This window comes from Mastomys coucha, unplaced genomic scaffold, assembly GCF_008632895.1.
Source record: "Mastomys coucha isolate ucsf_1 unplaced genomic scaffold, UCSF_Mcou_1 pScaffold22, whole genome shotgun sequence".
NCBI classification, from domain to species: Eukaryota; Metazoa; Chordata; class Mammalia; order Rodentia; family Muridae; genus Mastomys; species Mastomys coucha.
In genome coordinates this window covers 221,581,321-221,600,131 of record NW_022196905.1, presented here as the reverse complement: position 1 = coordinate 221,600,131, position 18,811 = coordinate 221,581,321, and the positions used below count along the sequence as shown (strand labels likewise).

The following is an 18,811-nucleotide window of genomic DNA, read 5'->3' as shown; positions in this document are numbered from 1 at the left end:
AAGTCTCTGAAGAAGGAAATTGAAGAAGATCTCAGAAGATGGAAAGATCTCCCATGCTCGTGGACTGGTAGGATTAATATAGTAAAAATGTTCATCTTGCCGAAAGCAATCTACAGATTCAATGCAATCCCCATCAAAATTCCAACTCAATTCTTCAGACTTAAAAAGAGCAATTTGCAAATTCATCTGGAATAACAACAACAAAAAACAAAACAAAACAAAAAAAAACAGGATAGCCCAAACTATTCTCAACAATAAAGGGACCTCTGTAGAGTCACCATCCCAGACCTTAAGCTGTACTACAAAGCAATTGTGATAAAAACTGCATGGTATATACAGTGACAGGCAGGTAGATCAATGGAATAGTATTTTTCAGTATCTGAAAGTGGCCTGTATGCGCAGTTGGGTTCCTTATGGAACACATTGGACACAAGTGAGATTTCCTAAGAAGTTGTCCATGCTTACATAGAAACACCATATAAGTTATTCTGAAATATGCCCACAGTTTCCAGAACCTGGGGTGACTGGTGTGCGAAAGCGGTGTGCCAGGATGGAGACACATTTCTTTTCAAAGTCATTTCAAAATCACTTCTGAGAAAGTGTTGTCTGTCTGTGCTGCTTGCTGTAAACCCGTCACACTGACATACAGCAAGGTAGCAGCCCCAGTTGTGACAGCTGTTGTTGTCTCTCATTCCATAAATCTTCAGCGAGGAAATGGCGAGCAAAGATGAAAAGGCAGGGCATTATATTTTTTTTGTATTATTGTTTTATTTATGAATGAGGAATTTTTAAGTTATGAAGACTTCGTTAGGTTGTTTTCAAACCTCAAATTACAAATTCAATACTAATATTATTAATCTTATGGACGAAACTGCACATAAAAATACACATATAGACAGTCTAGAACTCCCTAAGGACACCAAAGCTACCGGGGCTTCTGGCACAATATTATGATCTCTCCTGTGAAGCTTTCCCACGATGGCGCTTTCAGACCTCTGCTTTTCCAACACCTAATGAGGTGCAGTGCTGCAGAAGTAGCTGCTCTAGAGTAACTTTTAGGCAGGAATTGTAAGAGGAAACGTGTGACATGTTTAGTGTGGACGTTTATCTTTTCCTCAACATTTTCCATGTGACATCCTATGGCTGGTTGGAGCCCACGATGGCGAGGACGAGCTGTACTACTTTGTTCATTTGAAGGATTTCCACACAGATGAGGTCTAGAGGAGGATGGATTTTCAATACTTAAGTCTTAGCCTTCTTTGGGATTTAATGAAATGCAGTCACACAGTTGGAAGATAGATAAATATTGTGGGACATTCTTAAAGACAATTGTATGCGAGAATACCTTCCACGCCAGTGTTTCTCAAGCAATGTCCTTACTGCACACACAGAGGAGTTTCTATTCTTCCTCAGGTGGCTATGGCACCCTGAATACAGTCAGGATGCTGCTGGGGATCAGAGAAGGTCCCCTGATGCAGACGACGATGCAGGCAGAAGCAGCTTCCTGTGATTGGTATTGACAGAGAAGGGAGACAGGAAGACCTCAGCTTCTGTTGTCTGGCTTTGCTTTTGTGAGAGATCTTCCCATGCAGCCCAAGATGACCTTGGACTCTCCAGGTTCCAGCCTCTGCCTTCTCAGTACCAGGATTTCAAGTGTGTACCACGACACACTGCTTTGTTTTTGTTTCTAGTTCAAGGCGCTTCTTCAGACTGTGTGAGCCTGCTTGTGTGACAGCTACTACACAAGCGAGTAAGGAACTCACTGAGCTACCATCCCTAACCTTTCACACGACATGGCTCTAATTTGCCCTGATGACGATATTTCACTTATGTCTAGCACGGTGGTTCCCAACCTTCCTAATGCTGTGACCCTTTAACATAGTTCCTCATGTTGTTCCTCCTCCACCAACTATAGAATTATTTCATGGCTATTGCATAACTAATTTTGCTACTGCCATGAATCGTAATATAAATATCTGTGTTTTCTCATGGTCTCATGTAATCCCCGTGAGGGTTGTGAATGCTAGTTGGCAAGTTAAAGTATGTAGTGGTCTGTGTAAGTGCTCACCTCATCTGAGCATGGCCAAGGGCAGCATTAGGCACTTACCCCAGCACTTGCTCATTCCCAAACTAGCCCTCGGCTTGGTGAGGGACCAAGCTTCTGGAATCTAGAGGGGAGATTGGGAAGTCAGGTTCTTCCCAGCTCATGGTGGCCTGAAGATGTGACTGGGAGAGGGGTGTGCTCTGTCTTTTGGGGGATTTCCCTGGCTGCAGCAAAATATGGCTCTGACGGGCCAAACAGGAGAGACATTGGACTTTGCCCACCCCTTCATTCTCTAAGTCTGTTTGCCACAGCTTCTCAGTGCTGCTCTGAGAAACACTGACAAGAACCCCTCAGCCTCTGTGGCAGGCATCTTCCAGGTGTGCTGAAATCCTTTCCCTTCCTAGGTGCCTTAGAATGCAAAGCAGGTGTCAGGGCCCTGCTGTGGCCTCAACAATGCACATGAAAGCCATTACTACTAGTCACTACTAGTAGTACTACTAGTAGTCACTACTGCTTTAGACACTATTTCTATACCTTTAACTTCAGTGCATATATGACAAATCCTAAGAAATTGATAGTACTCATTTCCCAATGTTAGCCTATATATATGTTTTGCTTGTAAATGTTTACAAACGATTTGGCTTTTTCATTAGCCTGAGCATAGAAATGACTCAAAGACATCTTCCCCATCTTTGCCGCCTTTGCCTTTCACATTGCAAGTTCCTGGAATGTTTGCACGAGGGCAGACATTCCCTGTTTGTAAAAGTGTTTGGTTCTCTGGACTTCTTGGCTCACCCCTTTGAATGAGCCCTGAGAACACTGGGTCCCATGTATGGTCTACACCAGGGTCTCCATCGTCCTTGGCGACTTTCAGCATAGTTCATAATTTAAGTGCCAACAACCATGACCGAACACTTTCTCAATGAGCAAGCCAAACAATTAGAAAATTACCCCCCTCAAAAAAAAAAAAAAAAACCTAAAATAATTTCCAAGAAGATCACTAGGGAAATTCCTAAAATAATCTGTTTATCTTAAATTTGGGAGCGTACCCAGCAACCCAAAAATGTTTAGATGGTTGTACTGGTCTACTTCCTTGTGGAAACTCATGGACACTGTGCCTATGAAGAGCCCCCATGGAGGGCAAAGCAACAGAAGAGGGAGGTGTAAGCCTCAGTTCTGTTCACAAGCTGCAGAGCTTCTGAAAGTCACTTAGCCCGACACAGCTTTCTGTTGCTAAATCGGGGAAATTCATCTTCCCTACCAATCTCCCAAGGTTGTGGGGATAATCAGATAACACTCTACACAGACGGGGTTTCAGAAACTATAGATCAGTGGTTCTCAGCCTTCCTAATGCCGCGGACCTAATTTAATACAATTCGCGTTGTGGTGACACCCCCCCCACACACACACACTCTTTTCTACGTAAATTTACTTACTATTTCATAACTGCAATTTTGTTCCTGTTACGAGGTAATGTAACTACTAGTGCTTTCCAATGGTCTTAGGTGACTCCTGTGTAAGGGTCATTTGGCTCCGAGGGAGTCCAGATCCACAGGTTGAGAATCTCTGCTGCAGATGCTCTTCCTTGGAGAGTGAAATTAGGAGGGATATTTAAAATAGCATTTAATTTTAAATGCTATTTAAATTTTATTTAAATAAAATTTTTTATCTAAATTTTACTTTTCTGTTGCTGTGATAAACACCATGACTAAAAGCGACTTCGTATTTCACTTATAGGCTAGACTACTACCAAGGGAAGCGCACTCAGAACCTGGAGGCAGTAGCTGAAGCAGAGGTCATGAAGAGCTGCTTGCTGGCTCACCCTCAGTTCCCCCAACTCCCACCCCCTCTCTCCCTACCACCATTCGGCCACCTATCCGTCATATAAATCCCAGGCCTACTTGCACAGGGATGGTACCACCCGCAGTGGACTGGGGCCTTCTGCCTTATCACGCAATCAAGAAAACACTCCATGATCATGTCCTCAGGCTAACGTGATGAAGGCAATTCCTCAGCTGAGGTTCCTCTTTCCAGGTGCGTGAAGCTGGCCGCTGAAGCTAACTGCGACAGGGACTGGTAGTGTGATGAGGGAAGTGTCTTGTAAGACTGTGTTCTGAGTGTTAGAAGGTGGTCACCATGGTTAAAATACCACCGGGAAAGAATGGAGGAAGAGGAAGGAGTCCCTGTCCAGGAGGCATGGGATCCCGCCACCATCATACAATGGCGCGTGTGTGGAAGGGACACATTGCTGGGTCTGGAGAACTCTACCTCTGTTGCCTCTAATGATATTATAAAGAGGGAAGGTGGAAGAAACATGCACACAGCAGCTACTATAATGGCTAGTTACTGAGTTAATACAAGAGGCAGAGACCTGAGCTAGCTAACCTGGTCTGGCTCGCCATGTGGCTGGCTCAGTCCTATTATGCTATAGTAAGAAGCCTTCACCAAATGGGAGAGTCATGTTCTTTCACCTCCCGGCCTCCAGAACCATGGCCAAATAAACCTCTGAGTTAGTTTCACATTACTGCCTTGAAATGCATGAGATAACAATTCATAAGGGAAAAAGGTTTATCATGGCTCACAGAGTACAGTCCAAAGCTGGGCAGACCCACTGCTTCGGGTCTCTGTTGGGGTGCCAGGTGGCAGTGGTAGAGAGAGAAAATGGCTCATCTCATTGCCAGAGAAAATATTCCCAGAAACCCTTGTAAGAGTACGTCCCACTGTCCCAAAACCTCCAACTCAGCTTTACCTCTAAGAGATTCCACCATCTCCCAAGAGTGCTACCCTGGGACCAAACCTTCACTAAGTGGGCTTTCAGGGGCACTTATCCAAACACTGAACCTTTATTCTTTATAGTTTATCTGTTGTCAAGCAACAAAAAATACACTAAGCTAGCTAGGTGTTTTGGTCAAACTGTCTTGAACCCTGGTTAACTCCCCAGGCTATAAGGAATGCTATAGCTCTAATAGATGCTCTCTCCCTTTCTGCCTCTTCATAAGTCCCACAGTACAAGTACCCACAATTCTGAAGTGTGTCTACAGGCTCAATTTTGTGAGGGATTCTTTGAGGAATTGTCATTATGTTTTTAATGGTCTTACAACAAGATCATCTTGCTTGATGGTGTCTAGAACTATTGTCCTGTGCATGAATGCCTATTCTGGTAACTGTCCAACATGCCATTTCTCCAGATTCTGAGTCCTTTTGGTTGGTAGTACCTGCCTGTCTCCACCTAGACCTTTGCCAACCCGCTATGAGATGCACAATGTCTCCATTCTAGCTTTATTACACGTCTGGTCTCCCATCACCAGCCCAGAACTTATCACCTTCCATATTCTGAAGTTCCTACAAGGCTGAGGTCTGTTTGTCTATCTTTGGAAATAATAAATGATGTTCAAGGTATAGTGACAGGAACCTCTACGGAGTGACATGGAGAAGCTAGGAAGGGGCATTCTGAGATGCTCCAACGGCCACAGCCACTTCCCCAATAGACTTATATTCTCAAAAAATGGGGGGGGACACCCAAAGGCTAAGAAACCCTGAAGGCACAAGGCACTAGAAACCACATCCCAGAGTCGAGTTTGAATTCCCTTCCCCTTGATCTTGGCATTTGCTCTTGTGGACACAGTAAGTCGCCAGAGCGAAGATGAGACCACAGGGATGCTTGTTCACCTGAACTTGGGCTGAGTCATTTGTTGTCCAATCTTCCGTTTGTTAGCAAGCACTGGGTGAGTTGCTGTGCTGCCAGACGGGTCTGGTTACTGCTGGAGTAGTGCTTCCAACCCTTATTAAAGTAGGCTTTGAGAGATCTAAGACACCTGTTATTTTTGTTGTTAAGAGTTGGAATTCTGCTCATGTGGCTATCTTCTTTTCATTTTGTTGGAAGATTACTTTCTTGCTTTTTCTAGCATGTAGTTTCCCTCCTTGGGTTGGAGTTTTCCATTTATTATCCTTTGAAGGAAAGATATTGTGGAAAGATATTGTATAAATTTGGTTTTGTCATGGAATACTTTGGTTTCTCCATTTATAGTAATTGAGAGTTTTGCTGGGTATAGTAGCCTGGGCTGGCATTTGTGTTCTCTTAGGGTCTGTATGACATCTGCCCAGGATCTTCTAGCTTTCATAGTCTCTGGTGAGAAGTCTGGTGTAATTCTGATAGGTCTGCCTTTATATGTTACTTGACCTTTTCCCCTCACTGCTTTTAATATTCTTTCTTTGTTTTGTTCATTTGGTGTTTTGACTATTATGTGTTGGGAGGAATTTCTTTTCTGGTCCATGGGCACAGGGGAAAAATTCCTGAACAAAACACCAATAACTTATGCTCTAAGGTCAAGAATTGACAAATAGGACCTCATAAAATTACAAAGCTTCTGTAAGGCAAAGGACACTGTCAATAGGACAAAACGGCAATGGACAGATTGGAAAAAGATCTTTACCAATCCTATATCCGATAGAGGGCTAATATCCAATATATACAAAGAACTCAAGAAGTTAGACTCCAGAGAATAAATAACCCTATTAAAAATGGGGTACAGAGCTAAACAAAGAATTCTCAACTGAGGAATACCGAATGGCTGAGAAGCACCTAAAGAAATGTTCAACATCCTTAGTCATCAGGGAAATGCAAATCAAAACAACCCTGAGATTTGACCTCACACCAGTCAGAATGGCTAAAATCAAAAACTCAGGTGACAGAAGATGCTGGCGAGGTTGTGGAGAAAGAGGAACACTCCTTCATTGCTGGTGGATTGCAAGCTGGTACAACCACTCTGGAAATCAGTTTGGTGGTTCCTCCGGAAATTGGACATAGTACTACCAGAGGACCCAGCTATACCACTCCTGGGCATATACCCAGAAGATGGTCCAGCATGTAATAAGGACACATGCTCCACTATGTTCATAGCAGCCTTACTTATAATAGCCAGAAACTGGAAACAACCCAAATGTCCCTCAATAGAGGAATGGATACAGAAACTGTGGTACATCTACACAATGGAGTACTACTCAGGTATTAAAAACAATGAATTTATGAAATTCTTAGGGAAATGGATGGATCTGGAGAATATCATCCTGAGTGAGGTAACCCAATCACAAAAGAACACACATAGTTTGCACTTACTGATAAGTGGATATTAGTCCAGAAGCTCAGAATACCCAAAATACCATCCACAAACCACAAGAAACTCAGGAAGGAAGACCAAAGTGTGGATACTTTGTTACTTCTTAGAAGGGGGAACAAAATACCCATGGAAGGAGTTGCAGAAACAAACTATGGAGCAGAGATTGAAGACAGGACAACCCAGAGACCGCCCCACCTGGGAATCCTTCCCATATTCAATCATCAAACCCAGACACTATTGTGTATGCCAGCAAGTGCTGGCTGACAGGAGCCTGATATAGCTGTCTCCTGAGAGGCTCTGCCAGTACCTCACTAATACAGAAGTAGAGGCTTACAGCCATCCATTGGACTGAGTACAGGGTCCCCAATGAAGGAGCTAGAGAAAGGACCCAAGAAGCCGAAGGGTTTGCAGCTCCTTAGGAGGAACAATAATATGAACTAACTAGTACCCTTAGAGCTCCCAGGGACTAACCTCCAACCAAAAAGTACACATGGTGGGACTCATGGCTCCAGCAGCATATGTATAGCAGAGGATGGCCTAGCTGGTCATCAATGGGAGAAGAGGCCCTTGGTCCTTTGAAGGTTCTATACCCCAGTGTAGGGGGATGCCAGGGCCAGGATGTGGGAGAGGGTGGGTTGGTGAGCAGGGGTAGGAGGGAGGGAACAGGTCCTCCCCCCCCACGGGGAAAGCGGAAGAGGAGATATCATTTGAAATGTAAATAAAGAAAATATCTAATAAAAAAAAAAGAAAGAAAAGTCTAGGGGGCTGGTGAGATGGCTCAGCAGGTAAGAGCACTGACTGCTCTACCAAAGGTCCTGAGTTCAAATCCCAGCAACCACATGGTGGCTCACAACCATCTGTAATGAGATCTGATGCCCTCATCTGGTGCATCTGAGGACAGCTACAGTGTACTTACATATAACAATAAATAAATAAATCTTTAAAAAAAAAAAAGAAAGAAAGAAAAGAAAAGTCTAAGCCAGTAGATTCCATCCCGAGCTTTTCCCTCACTCCTTGGCGGTTACCAAAGCATCATGTCCTGCTCTCTGGTGGCATTCTGCTTTCCCATCACCACTTCATCTGAAACTGCCACTCTTGTCCTCTCGTCCTCTCTCCTCTGCAGGGCTGTATTCTGCCTACAGTCCTCCAAGCTCATTGAGTGGGATCTCATTACTAGCCGGCATTTATAATCTCTTACTCCCTCTTATATTTCTTACTTATCTCTCCCTCTCTTTGAAGACTTTCCACCTCCTTGTGAGGCGTGGAACTTAACAATTTCTCAGGCTGTTCAATTACACCATATTTTGTAAATCATCACAGGCCTTCCGGATGACAAAGGCCTCCCTGTGTGTGCAGATTGTGATATCTTCAGTTATGAACGCCAATGGTTCCTAGTAATTACCCCAGTGTGCAGTGCACTCTCGCATGAAGAAAAGGAACACCCCTCGCCCACAGCTTATCACGACTGGCCTCACCTCTTACTGCCATTGTCCTTAAGAGTTTAAAGGAGACAACATCTTGACATTATATTTTTTATTTCCCAATCTTGGTCATAGCTTCCTTTCAAACAGGGTAGAGTCTTAGAATTGCCTTAATAAGAAGTCTTGGGGTGTACTGGTGCCATAAAAATTCAGTTTAAAAAGTAAAGTGCTATTACTGCATTATCAAGCTGGTAGTACCTTTGGAATACGTTTAAAATATTACAAGTCACAAAGCCAAACAAGGGGTAGTCTCTTTGTGAACTGGGATCAAATGGATGCATTAATTCAAGGTCTCTAATTTCTCAGGTCAGATGGCCACTCTTACTCTACCCTTCTATCATAACACCTGGAGCCTCACAAGAGCCAAGAAAAAGAAACTGGCTAAGGCTGAGCCTAGAGCTGGTCTGTCATAGTTTAGGAAGCAACCAGAGGATCTTGTCTGGTGTTAGCAGCTTCAAGCAGTAGTACAGATTCAAGGACCGTCCTTCCCGGCCTCACAGTGCTGCAATTCAGCCAGGTTGTTCCCATCCCCCAGTGGTGGCCTTGTCAGTAACGGGCAGGGAAACACCAGAGCATTTGTCAAAACTCTCTCATGGTCAGGATGGCATGGTGGCAGGTGCCTGCAGCCGCTGAGAGAAAGGGGATGCTGGCCCTCAACATGCTTTCTCTGTTCGATTCAGTCTAGAACCTCAGCCCATGGGATGGTGTCCTTCCTTCCCACTTCAGTTAGCCAAGCCTTTTAGAACCACGCCCAGACATACTAGAGATTCTAGAGCCTGTCATGTTAACAGTAATCACCACCTGAATGTCAGTAATCATTCATAGGGTGGTAATTCTGATGATCTAGAATAACCCATATTGAGGTTACTTTAGTATTAATAATATGACAAAACTAAAGATACCAAAAATTTAAAAATCATAAAGCTGGAGACATGGTTTACTGGGTTCAGATCCTCAGGCACACATAAAAGCTAGGCATGGGAACATAAATTTTTGTTCTCAGAGCTGAAGGCATGGTAATCCTGTAAGCTAGGCATAGGAACATACATTTCTGTTCTCAGAGCTGAAAGCACGGTGATCCTGCAAGCTTACTCACCAGACAGCCTAGCCAGAATGACAAGCTCAAAGTTCAGGGAGTGACTCTGTCTCAAAAACTAAGGTGATGGGCTTGCTTGGAAGATGACTCAGTGGATAAGAGTGCTTGCCCCTAGAAAGAGTAGAAGGAGCTGAGTTCGAATCTCAACTCTTAAAAAGCTAGGCATGGCTGGAGTTAGCTGTGACCCTAGGGCCACTGGGGCAGAGATAGGCAGGTCACTGGGGCCATCAGTCTAGCTCCAAGTTCACTTAGAGACTCTATCTCAATGGAATACTTCAGAGAGCAACAGAGCAGAGCGATGATGCTCTCCTTTTCTCTCCTTGTGCAGGTATGTGAACATACACCCTGCATGTATGTGAACGTGCATGCCTGCACATGCACAAGCATAATCACCACACACAGTCCCATACAAATATACAGAAATATACGTAAGGCATAGAACAACAGAAGACACTGACATGATCCTCTTAGTTTCACATAGACACACACAGTAAGCACAGCCACATAAGCACACACACACATGTACACACTAAACACACACATGTACACATCACACACACAACACAATACAACACAAACACCTTGAAAAAAAAAACAAATTACTGGGAGCTCAAGCCTGATCTGTGTGTCAGGACCTAGTATGTTAAAGTGGTTCCTAACTAGCTGGCTTTAACTGGTTTACAAGGATATGAGCACCTCCATTCTCTGTCCCAAAGGAGGCTTTCCTCATGGACCTAATTTTCTAGTCCCTGGGAGCTCAAACTCTTTGGCTCCTGAGTTGACCTTCCCCGGGCATCCATTGTGGCCCCTAGCTGGAGGTAGTGTGGGGCAGACAGTATCCTTGTGCCCACTTCTCAACTCTCAAATCCTTGCCTGGCACAATCGAAGCTACCCATGATGGGAGGGCCTGTAGGCAATCCATGATGGTATCATCTCTTTGAACAAGTAACAATCTCTTCACGGAGTACATATTTCAGTGTGTGCTTCAAAACCTCTCTCAATAAGCCTTAACAAAGTCCAAGACACTTATGCCAGGATCCAACATCTGCAGTCTTGTTGAATTGAGTCTCTCCAGCATAGATGATACATATAATTTTGGATCCTCAGTGAATATCATGTGATAAGCATGCAACATCTGTCTGTCTATGAGTGAATGAATACATGAATGGCTGAGTGATGAATTGTCAAAATGCAAAACTAGCGCCTATTAAAGTAATTCATGGTGGTGCGTTCTATCTGAGGACTTGGCCTGTTTGTCTCCAATATCACTCTTTAATTTCTCTGAAGCAAGATTATCTTTTCCTAATTAGAACCTTTCTCCGTAGAAAATGTTTTTTTATAAACGCCTCTTGTCTAAGCTAGGCATGTGGCACCCCAGCACCTGGGGACCAAGATAAAGAGTTCAAGGGCAGCCTGGGACAGAAGCCTCGTCACAATAAAAGGTAAACTAAATTTAAAACCATGTAAAGGGGGGGTGTGGGTTCAGTATTTGTCTCGGTAACAGAGCTCTTGTCCAGCTCACAAAAGCCTCTGGGTCTTAGTCCTCAGCGAAAAAGATAAAGGCAACAACAGATCAGGAAAATAAGAATCTAATTTCTGGACAGGTGAGATGGCTCAGTGGCTACTGCTCATGCAAAGGACCTGAGTTCACTTCCCAAAGCCCATATCAAGTGGCTCAAAACCATGCGTTAATGCCAACTCCAGGAAGCTCTGGATGCCTCTGACGTCTTTGGGCACCTGCATTCCCATGGACATACCCATATGATATGTATAACTAATAATGAAACATTTATTTTAAAGTTTGGTTTCCATGCACAGTTATTTTAAAGATTTTTTTTAAAAATTGCAAAGCCCTTAGATGTGTGACCCAAGGAGTGATTCTGGTATCTGGCCTATTGCCAAGGCGAAAGCTAAAGCAAGAAGTTCCTATTAGCCCAAAGCTAAGAGGAATGTAAACACTGTTCTAGGGAAGGCAGTGTGCACAGTAAGGGCACTGACTGCAGACCTTACACATTCCTTACACTGTGCTCAACATCATCAGGAATGCTGGCCACAGTCCAAGTGAATGAAAAAACACCATTCTCTCTTGTTCAAGCAACACTCCAGTTGTATAGAGAATTACTTAAACAACCTTAAAGGTGTGTGTGTGTGTGTGTGTGTGTGTGTGTGTGTGTGTGCTAACAAAGCTTTCAATTAATTTCCAATAGATATTTAAGAAAATATAGAAATACACTTTCTGTTATGAAAATTACATGGACTGTAAAAACATTTCTAGTGATCCTGGGGTATATGGGAGACCTTTCTAGAAGGGATTCAGTTCCTTTTCCATCCTTAATTCTTCGTGTTTTGGGATTTTTACCTACTCTGTAAACCTCATCACCATGGCTACGTAACTGCCATTAATTGGTTACTCTGTCTCACAGCTAACATTTAAAATTTCACCTAACAACAGAATAAAGGTGACTCACTGGGCTTTGGAAGGCCAAGTTCTCCTGGAAACAATGTGGGGAAGAGGTGGCTAGCTAACGTGGGGAAGAATTTCCGCACTAGGCTCTTGGTTTTCAAAATAGAATAAAGAATACTGATGCAAAAGTACCGCCTCCCTCTGCAGATTCTCTGTGGCTCTGCTGCCACTTGGACTGAGCAAGCACTGTGTGTGCTTGAAGGGATACCATGACCAGTTTACAGGTACTCTGCTGCAGTCCCCATGGGCCCAAGGCCAGAAGTATTAGGAAATGGTAGAGGTGCTCTCCCACATACGGATTACAGCTATTAAGTAGAAAAAAAAGCTTAACCCACAGGCTAGTTAGTTTTCCATCACTACGACAAAACACCTGGAAAATCAGATTATGAGAAAACACCTGGGAAGTCAGCTTCTAAGGAGGGAGGGTTCATTTTGGGTCATGGCTGGAGATGTTCAGTCTCTGTTTGCTCTTCTGCTTGCCTTTGAACTTGGGCTGGTATGGCTCATCTTGGTGAATAATACTGTAGGAGATGGAAACAACTCCCTTCACAGAGGCAGGAAAGGAGAGAGGGGGAAGAGAGACAGAGACAGACAGACTGAGAGATAGAGAAAGATAGACAGACTGACGGAGAGGAGGAGGGAAGAGAGCTCATGCATACCCGTACCAGATCCCAGTATACCCTTTCAAGGGCATGCCTCCAATGACCCACCTTCCTTTACTAGGCTCTACTTCTTTTCTAAAGATCATTATTGACGCATCAATTAAGCATGTATGTAATGTGCTTTGATCATACTTACCCCCTTTGCTCGTTACTGGTTCATGTCTCTTTCCTTCACCTGCTGATCTTCTTCCCAAATAAACCTCCTTCTACTTTTACGTCTGTTGGTTGGTTATTCTTGCTATTTTGTTTTGTTTGTTGGCCTCAGTGTGCGAACCAATGATTTTAATTTGAATTACTTACTAAAGCTAGAGAGCTCAATTCACAGCAGCATGGTAGGTCCCACTTCTTTATACCCAGTAGCTTAGGCTGATGAGGAAGCCTTTAGCAGGTAAGCCTTTTGGGGACACTTATGGCACCTAACTTCAAGCCTTAGCAACCCTCAATCTCCCCCAATCTACCCCAGAACTTCATAGAGCTCTAGCCTACTCTCACTTAGGACTCTGAAAGACTTTGGGCTGATACAATTGCTAAAGCCAGGAACCACCCTGAGCAGCCTTTTCTCATTGGTCTGCATTGAGGCCTGAGGCCTCTACTTGTACAGCCTGATGTATGTAGATGGAGACTCTTGAGATCAAAGGTACCTGACCCAGAAAAGGCCATTCACCTTCAAGAAAGACAAATGGAGTATCACTTAAAACTTCCAAAGAGTCTGGTGGCAATGTCTGTGAGACATCAAGAAAAGGACATATATACACTGAAGCCAGAGTGCACAAAACAGGGCATGGGGAATATCTGAACACTACAGAAAACAGACAAATCACAGACATTCCCTCGCCCCAACCAGGATCAGTGAAGATAGACCTGCTTATGAAAAGCTGGGGTCTGCTTAAGGTATGCTTGGAGCCTCTCTGTTTTAAGCAATCAGTCCAAACAGTGCTGGCTTGTCATTGATGAACTCAGTCTAAATGCCGTCTGCCTTATATACCGGGATCTGGTGCGTGTACTCATGTGCTCTCTCTCCTTCCCCACCTCTCTGATTAGACACGCGGTTACCATGGTCATGGTTTCGAGGTTCTGTAAATCCAAAGGGGAGAGAAGAGGGTGGATGAAGACTCCAGGCTCACAGAACAAACACCTTCAGCACTCACTGGCTGAGACACCACACACAGACTCTGTCCCATGCCGTACCACCCAGGGATAACTTAGGTCATTGCGAGCTGCCACCTCTCTTGCTGAATGAACACTTGGGCTAAAATCTCCTGTGTAACTGCACAGTGACAAGAACAAACACACCCCAAAGCACAAAATCCCTCTGAAGTCCTTCAGAGCACTCTGACTTGCAACTCGGGGATCACAAAAATCCCTACAGACAGAGTTAGTCCTTTCATCTCTACCTGCAGCAAACAGCTGAAGCTGGTGGAGTCGGTCTCGAAGCCAGATTTCCCCAGATCCTCTACTCCAGTATCCCACCATACCTGACTCACAGGACCCTCGTGGGGGGGTCCACTAACTCTGCTTCCAGCTTCCGCTTCTAAGGGATAAGGGACACAGCAATATCCGAGAACTAGGATGGCACTTCCTACTCACTGCTCTTTCTCTGTAACTCCTTACAGTCAGGAGCAGGTTCCAAGCACTTTGCATTGTAAATAGGTAGAAGCAGGGACACTGAACTTTCTCCTCCAGCCCTAAGCTGTTCCACTCCTCTGAGCACTGTATGCATTCATAACGCTACCTGGACAGTCGTCAGGTGGCCGTGAAATCTACCTCCAGAGCCTCTTGGATGTCTGCACTGCCTGCTCACACAATTCAGCAAGGAGGCCTTTCTGTAAGCCCAGGGCTGGATTTGCTCAGCCTGCAACTCCAAAGCCATAATCATCAGACTGCTGTCCCCTGAGGCAATGCCAGCAGAAACTATAATTTCAGCAGAACCCTGATAAGCATATGAATAATGTATATGATGTAATGGGCTTTGGGTTATTAGAGGGAAATGGGGTTAGGACAGATAGATTAGACTTTAATATTTGCAGCTGACTTCCAGGACACAGGTCTTCATGGGCAGTCCCTGTCAAAGATCCATCCCAGGCTTTCTTTAGAGAGAAAGCCGAACAGTAATAGCTATCTATCTTTGTACTGTTGCAGACATGCTTGTATTGGAAGATACTTCGTCTCTGAATAGGAAGACACTGAGGTATCTATCTCAGCCAACTGTAAGAAGGATTTCTCCAACTGGAGAAATCAGGACACCTTTATCAATTAGGACACTTCCTGTTCACTTCTGCTCCTCCGGTCCTAAATAAAGCCTTTTCTGTTCTGTTCTCATTAAGGCCTTACTTAATTAGCTAAAATAAAATCAGGACTTAGTGCAGAGCCATCAGTCACGCTATACCAGTCAAAACCTCATCCAACCAGCTCTGTAAATTATGATCGTGTGCACCACGGTGGCACTGTACCATTGCTAGCAATGATAGCTACCTCCATTGGACACAGACTGACCACTTACCCTGGTCCCGATCAGTCCCCATTATCTCCTTATACGGCAGTTTTTACTTAGCACCTCATATTCTTAGAGACTAAAAGCACTGCTCGTAATAGAAGCATACTTCTGTAGTCAAAAGCTAAACATTTACCTAAGGTGGGGTAATTAAAGTTCATGTGGCCATTCAAAACATCTCGGGACAGAAGTCTTGCGGTGCAGTAAAAAAATATTCCTAAGCATTTAACATTTTGTCAAACTGATGTTTACAAAGCACCCCCTCTCCTCTCCTAATCTTCCACTCCCTACTTGTTCTTCAAAAGGTTATTTGCTTTTTAAATGCCAGGAGTTAATAACACCAGGCACTAACCCTTCCTTTACTTATTGGCTGTCAAGACCAAACCTGCGCAACAAAGCAAGTCTTTCCAGAAAAATCTCTAGGGGACATATTTTCTGGGGAGGAATGAACTAAGTTGATGCTTATTCATCTCAGAAACTACCTTGAAATGAGTCTGAGCAACGGTAACTTCCTACTGCCTGTGTTTATACACTCATTTTCCTAAAGCTGTATTGTCCTGCCTGCACCTATGCAGGCGAGACAAAGTCTCCAGATAACAGCTGGTGGCTTTCTCTCCATTTCCAGACTTGACAGGGCGCTCAGAATCCCAAGGAACACGGTATGTCGACTAGGTGCCTGGAACTGTCTGTACCTTCTGTTTAGTTCTGTGTGTGATCATGCTTTATACTCTCTACAAAGACAGACCCAGTAGTCACTCTGTTTGGTGAGATTAAGAACAAAGGTCAAGACATTGACCATCAGAGCCACTGCTTTCCTGTCTCCTTTTCTTCCTTTCTGCCCTCTACCTTCCTTCTGAACCTAGTGAAAGTCTGCCAGTGATGAGCAAGGCCGCTCCATTTGCAAACTGACCATGCTGGCTCAGTGACATCACAGAGCTTAGTAGAACTTGAAAGAGGGAATGTGAAAGGATGTGGAAGTAGAAGGTGTCTGGGGAGACATTCTCAGGGACCTCTCAAAGATGGGGGTCCTCTACAAGGCTGTCTACTTCCCTAAAGCTTTGTTCCCCTGAGTGTGTGTGTGTGTGTTGGAGGTGCTGTATGAGGGTGCTATACATTTATGCATATGTCTGTGTGCTCCCAGAGGCCAGAGGGAAGTACTCTCTTCCACTCTATGTAAGTACTGTGGGACCTCTAAAACAAAGATTTAGTTCATAAGAGTAAGGAATGAGAAAAATGCTTCCCCAAGAACTATATGATAGTCAGTGCTCAAAATACTGTACTGAAAGTTGATCATAAGAACAGGGACCTGCGAGTGGCCTTTACAAGCGCATATGCTCATGTACTACAGCTGAAACATGGGATTGTAAACAGGCCAATAAATGAGGGCACATGCTCAAGTGTACTACAGCTGAAACATGGATTGTAATCAGGCCAACAAATGAGGGTGCAAGGTGTGATTCTCGTTGGTCACAATGGTTTATTTTATTTTTTTAACTTCCTTTGTGTGTGTGTGTGCGTGTGCCTGCATGTGGGTATGGGCACGTGTGCTCACATGGGTATGTGCACATGTGTGCAGATGCCCTAGGAAGCCCAGAGAGGATATTGGATTCCTTGAAGGTAAAGTTACAGGAGGTTGTGAGTCACCTTATGTGGGAACCAGGAGCTGAACTTGTGCCTCTGAAGTACAGCAAGAGTTCTTAACTGCTGAGCCATCTCTCCAGAACCTTCAACCAGTGTTTTTGTTAGCACTAAGAAAGGGGATGGGATCACAAGCCATTATAAATATGTCCACAAAGCATGCAAACCAAGGTCCTGAAATGTGAGGATGTCACGGACAGGTCATGTGGGCAAACACCCACTCTGCAACTGTGATGAGAGTGACCAGATGTGAGAAGAGTGACCAGATGTGAGGGGAGAGTGACCAGCTGTGATGAGAGTGACCAGCTGTGACAAGAGTGACCAGCTGTGATGAGAGTGACCAGCTGTGATGAGAGTGACCGGCTGTGAGGAGAGTGACCAGCTGTGACGAGAGTGACCAGATGGGAGGAGAGTGACCAGCTGTGAGGAGAGTGACCAGATGTGAGGAGCGTGACCAGATGTGAGGAGAGTGACCAGATGTGAGGGGAGAGTGACCAGCTATGATGAGAGTGACCAGCTGTGACGAGAGTGACCAGCTGTGATGAGAGTGACCAGCTGTGATGAGAGTGACCAGCTGTGAGGAGAGTGACCAGCTGTGACGAGAGTGACCAGCTGTGACGAGAGTGACCAGATGGGAGGAGAGTGACCAGCTGTGAGGAGAGTGACCAGATAGGAGGAGAGTGACCAGCTGTGATGAGAGTAACCAGCTGTGATGAGAGTGACCAGATTATAGAGCTCTGAGAAGAATGCTCTGTAGGTTTATTACCTCATAAAGACAAAGCAGCATGGCACCTTAAGGGGATGCCGATCCTGCCAAGTGGGCTGAGGAAAGAGGAAGATGGGTTTAGCTAGGGAGCAGGGAGGGGAAGGAGGCCTGTCTATAGGTAAAGGCCACAGGGCAAGAGACAAGTCTTCCTAAGATGACACAGCCCTACCGGAGAACTGGAGGTGGTCTGGTTGCAAGCACAGACTCACAAGGGTGACCTGCCCTTCTCTCCCCAGAGGACTGACCTCCAAAAACTTGAAGTAGGGAATGTGGGCCTTGAACACCGGCTGCCCTGTAGAGCCACACAAGTCTCAGAGATGTAACTCACAGGCAGTCACTAGCCAGTAACAACTGCACTGGGTAAGGCATAGACTCTCTAACTGGTCCCCTAATTTGCACATGCAAGGCTTCACCTCTGAGGCCTGAACAGGCTTAGCCCCCTTGCTGGCCTTCCCAGGCTCCTGACCCCTCTCTTTTCCTCTCCCTGTCTAGCCTCTTCCCTTCTAATATCAGTCAAAGCTAAGCACACAGACTTGAGGGACACAGACTTTTTCTGCGCATTTAGCTTCCTTGATGGTCACAGAAGGAATATCAAACCTATTGGGTTGTGACAAAATGAAATTAGTGGATGTATGGAAAGATCTCAGCAGAAGGCCTGAACCCCAGGACTGATGTAAATGTTATATCCTCCTCCCTTAAGCTTCTGTAACTGTACTTAAAAAAATAGTAATACAGTCATGTACTAATGAAAGCTACAGTAACAAGGGTGTTAAAATTCGGCTTTAGATGACTTAGATGTGAAGATTTATTACAAAGATGCTTCTAGAAATGTGTTCTCCATTTTTCACTGTACAATCAACAAGTAAATGTGTAGAATGTCCAACTTAAGTGAACTCATGATTTTCCCCTTATATTTTTGTCAGAGTCCACAAGTAAGTCTTCTAATTTATAATAATGAATAATATTTAGAAATGTAATATAATTAAATACATATATAATGTGAATAAATAATATAAATAATAAAAATATTCTATATATTCATGTATATTAGA

The 18,811-nt window shown here is 44.3% G+C and overlaps 1 protein-coding gene and 2 long non-coding RNA genes across 5 annotated transcripts in view; 2 read left to right on the top strand and 1 right to left on the bottom strand.

Annotated features, from left to right (window-relative positions):
• The window catches only part of Tbc1d9 (TBC1 domain family member 9), a 121,829-nt gene that overhangs the window by 88,937 nt on the left and 14,081 nt on the right, over window positions 1-18,811 (bottom strand). The window lies entirely within an intron of this gene.
• LOC116069671 overlaps window positions 16,339-18,811 on the top strand; it is a 9,242-nt gene continuing 6,769 nt past the window's right edge. Inside the window, exon 1 of the long non-coding RNA XR_004110091.1 lies at window positions 16,339-16,528. This is a non-coding gene — a long non-coding RNA (uncharacterized LOC116069671). The remainder of the gene's footprint in view (window positions 16,529-18,811) is intronic.
• LOC116069670 overlaps window positions 17,780-18,811 on the top strand; it is a 2,332-nt gene continuing 1,300 nt past the window's right edge. Inside the window, exon 1 of the long non-coding RNA XR_004110090.1 lies at window positions 17,780-18,119. This is a non-coding gene — a long non-coding RNA (uncharacterized LOC116069670). The remainder of the gene's footprint in view (window positions 18,120-18,811) is intronic.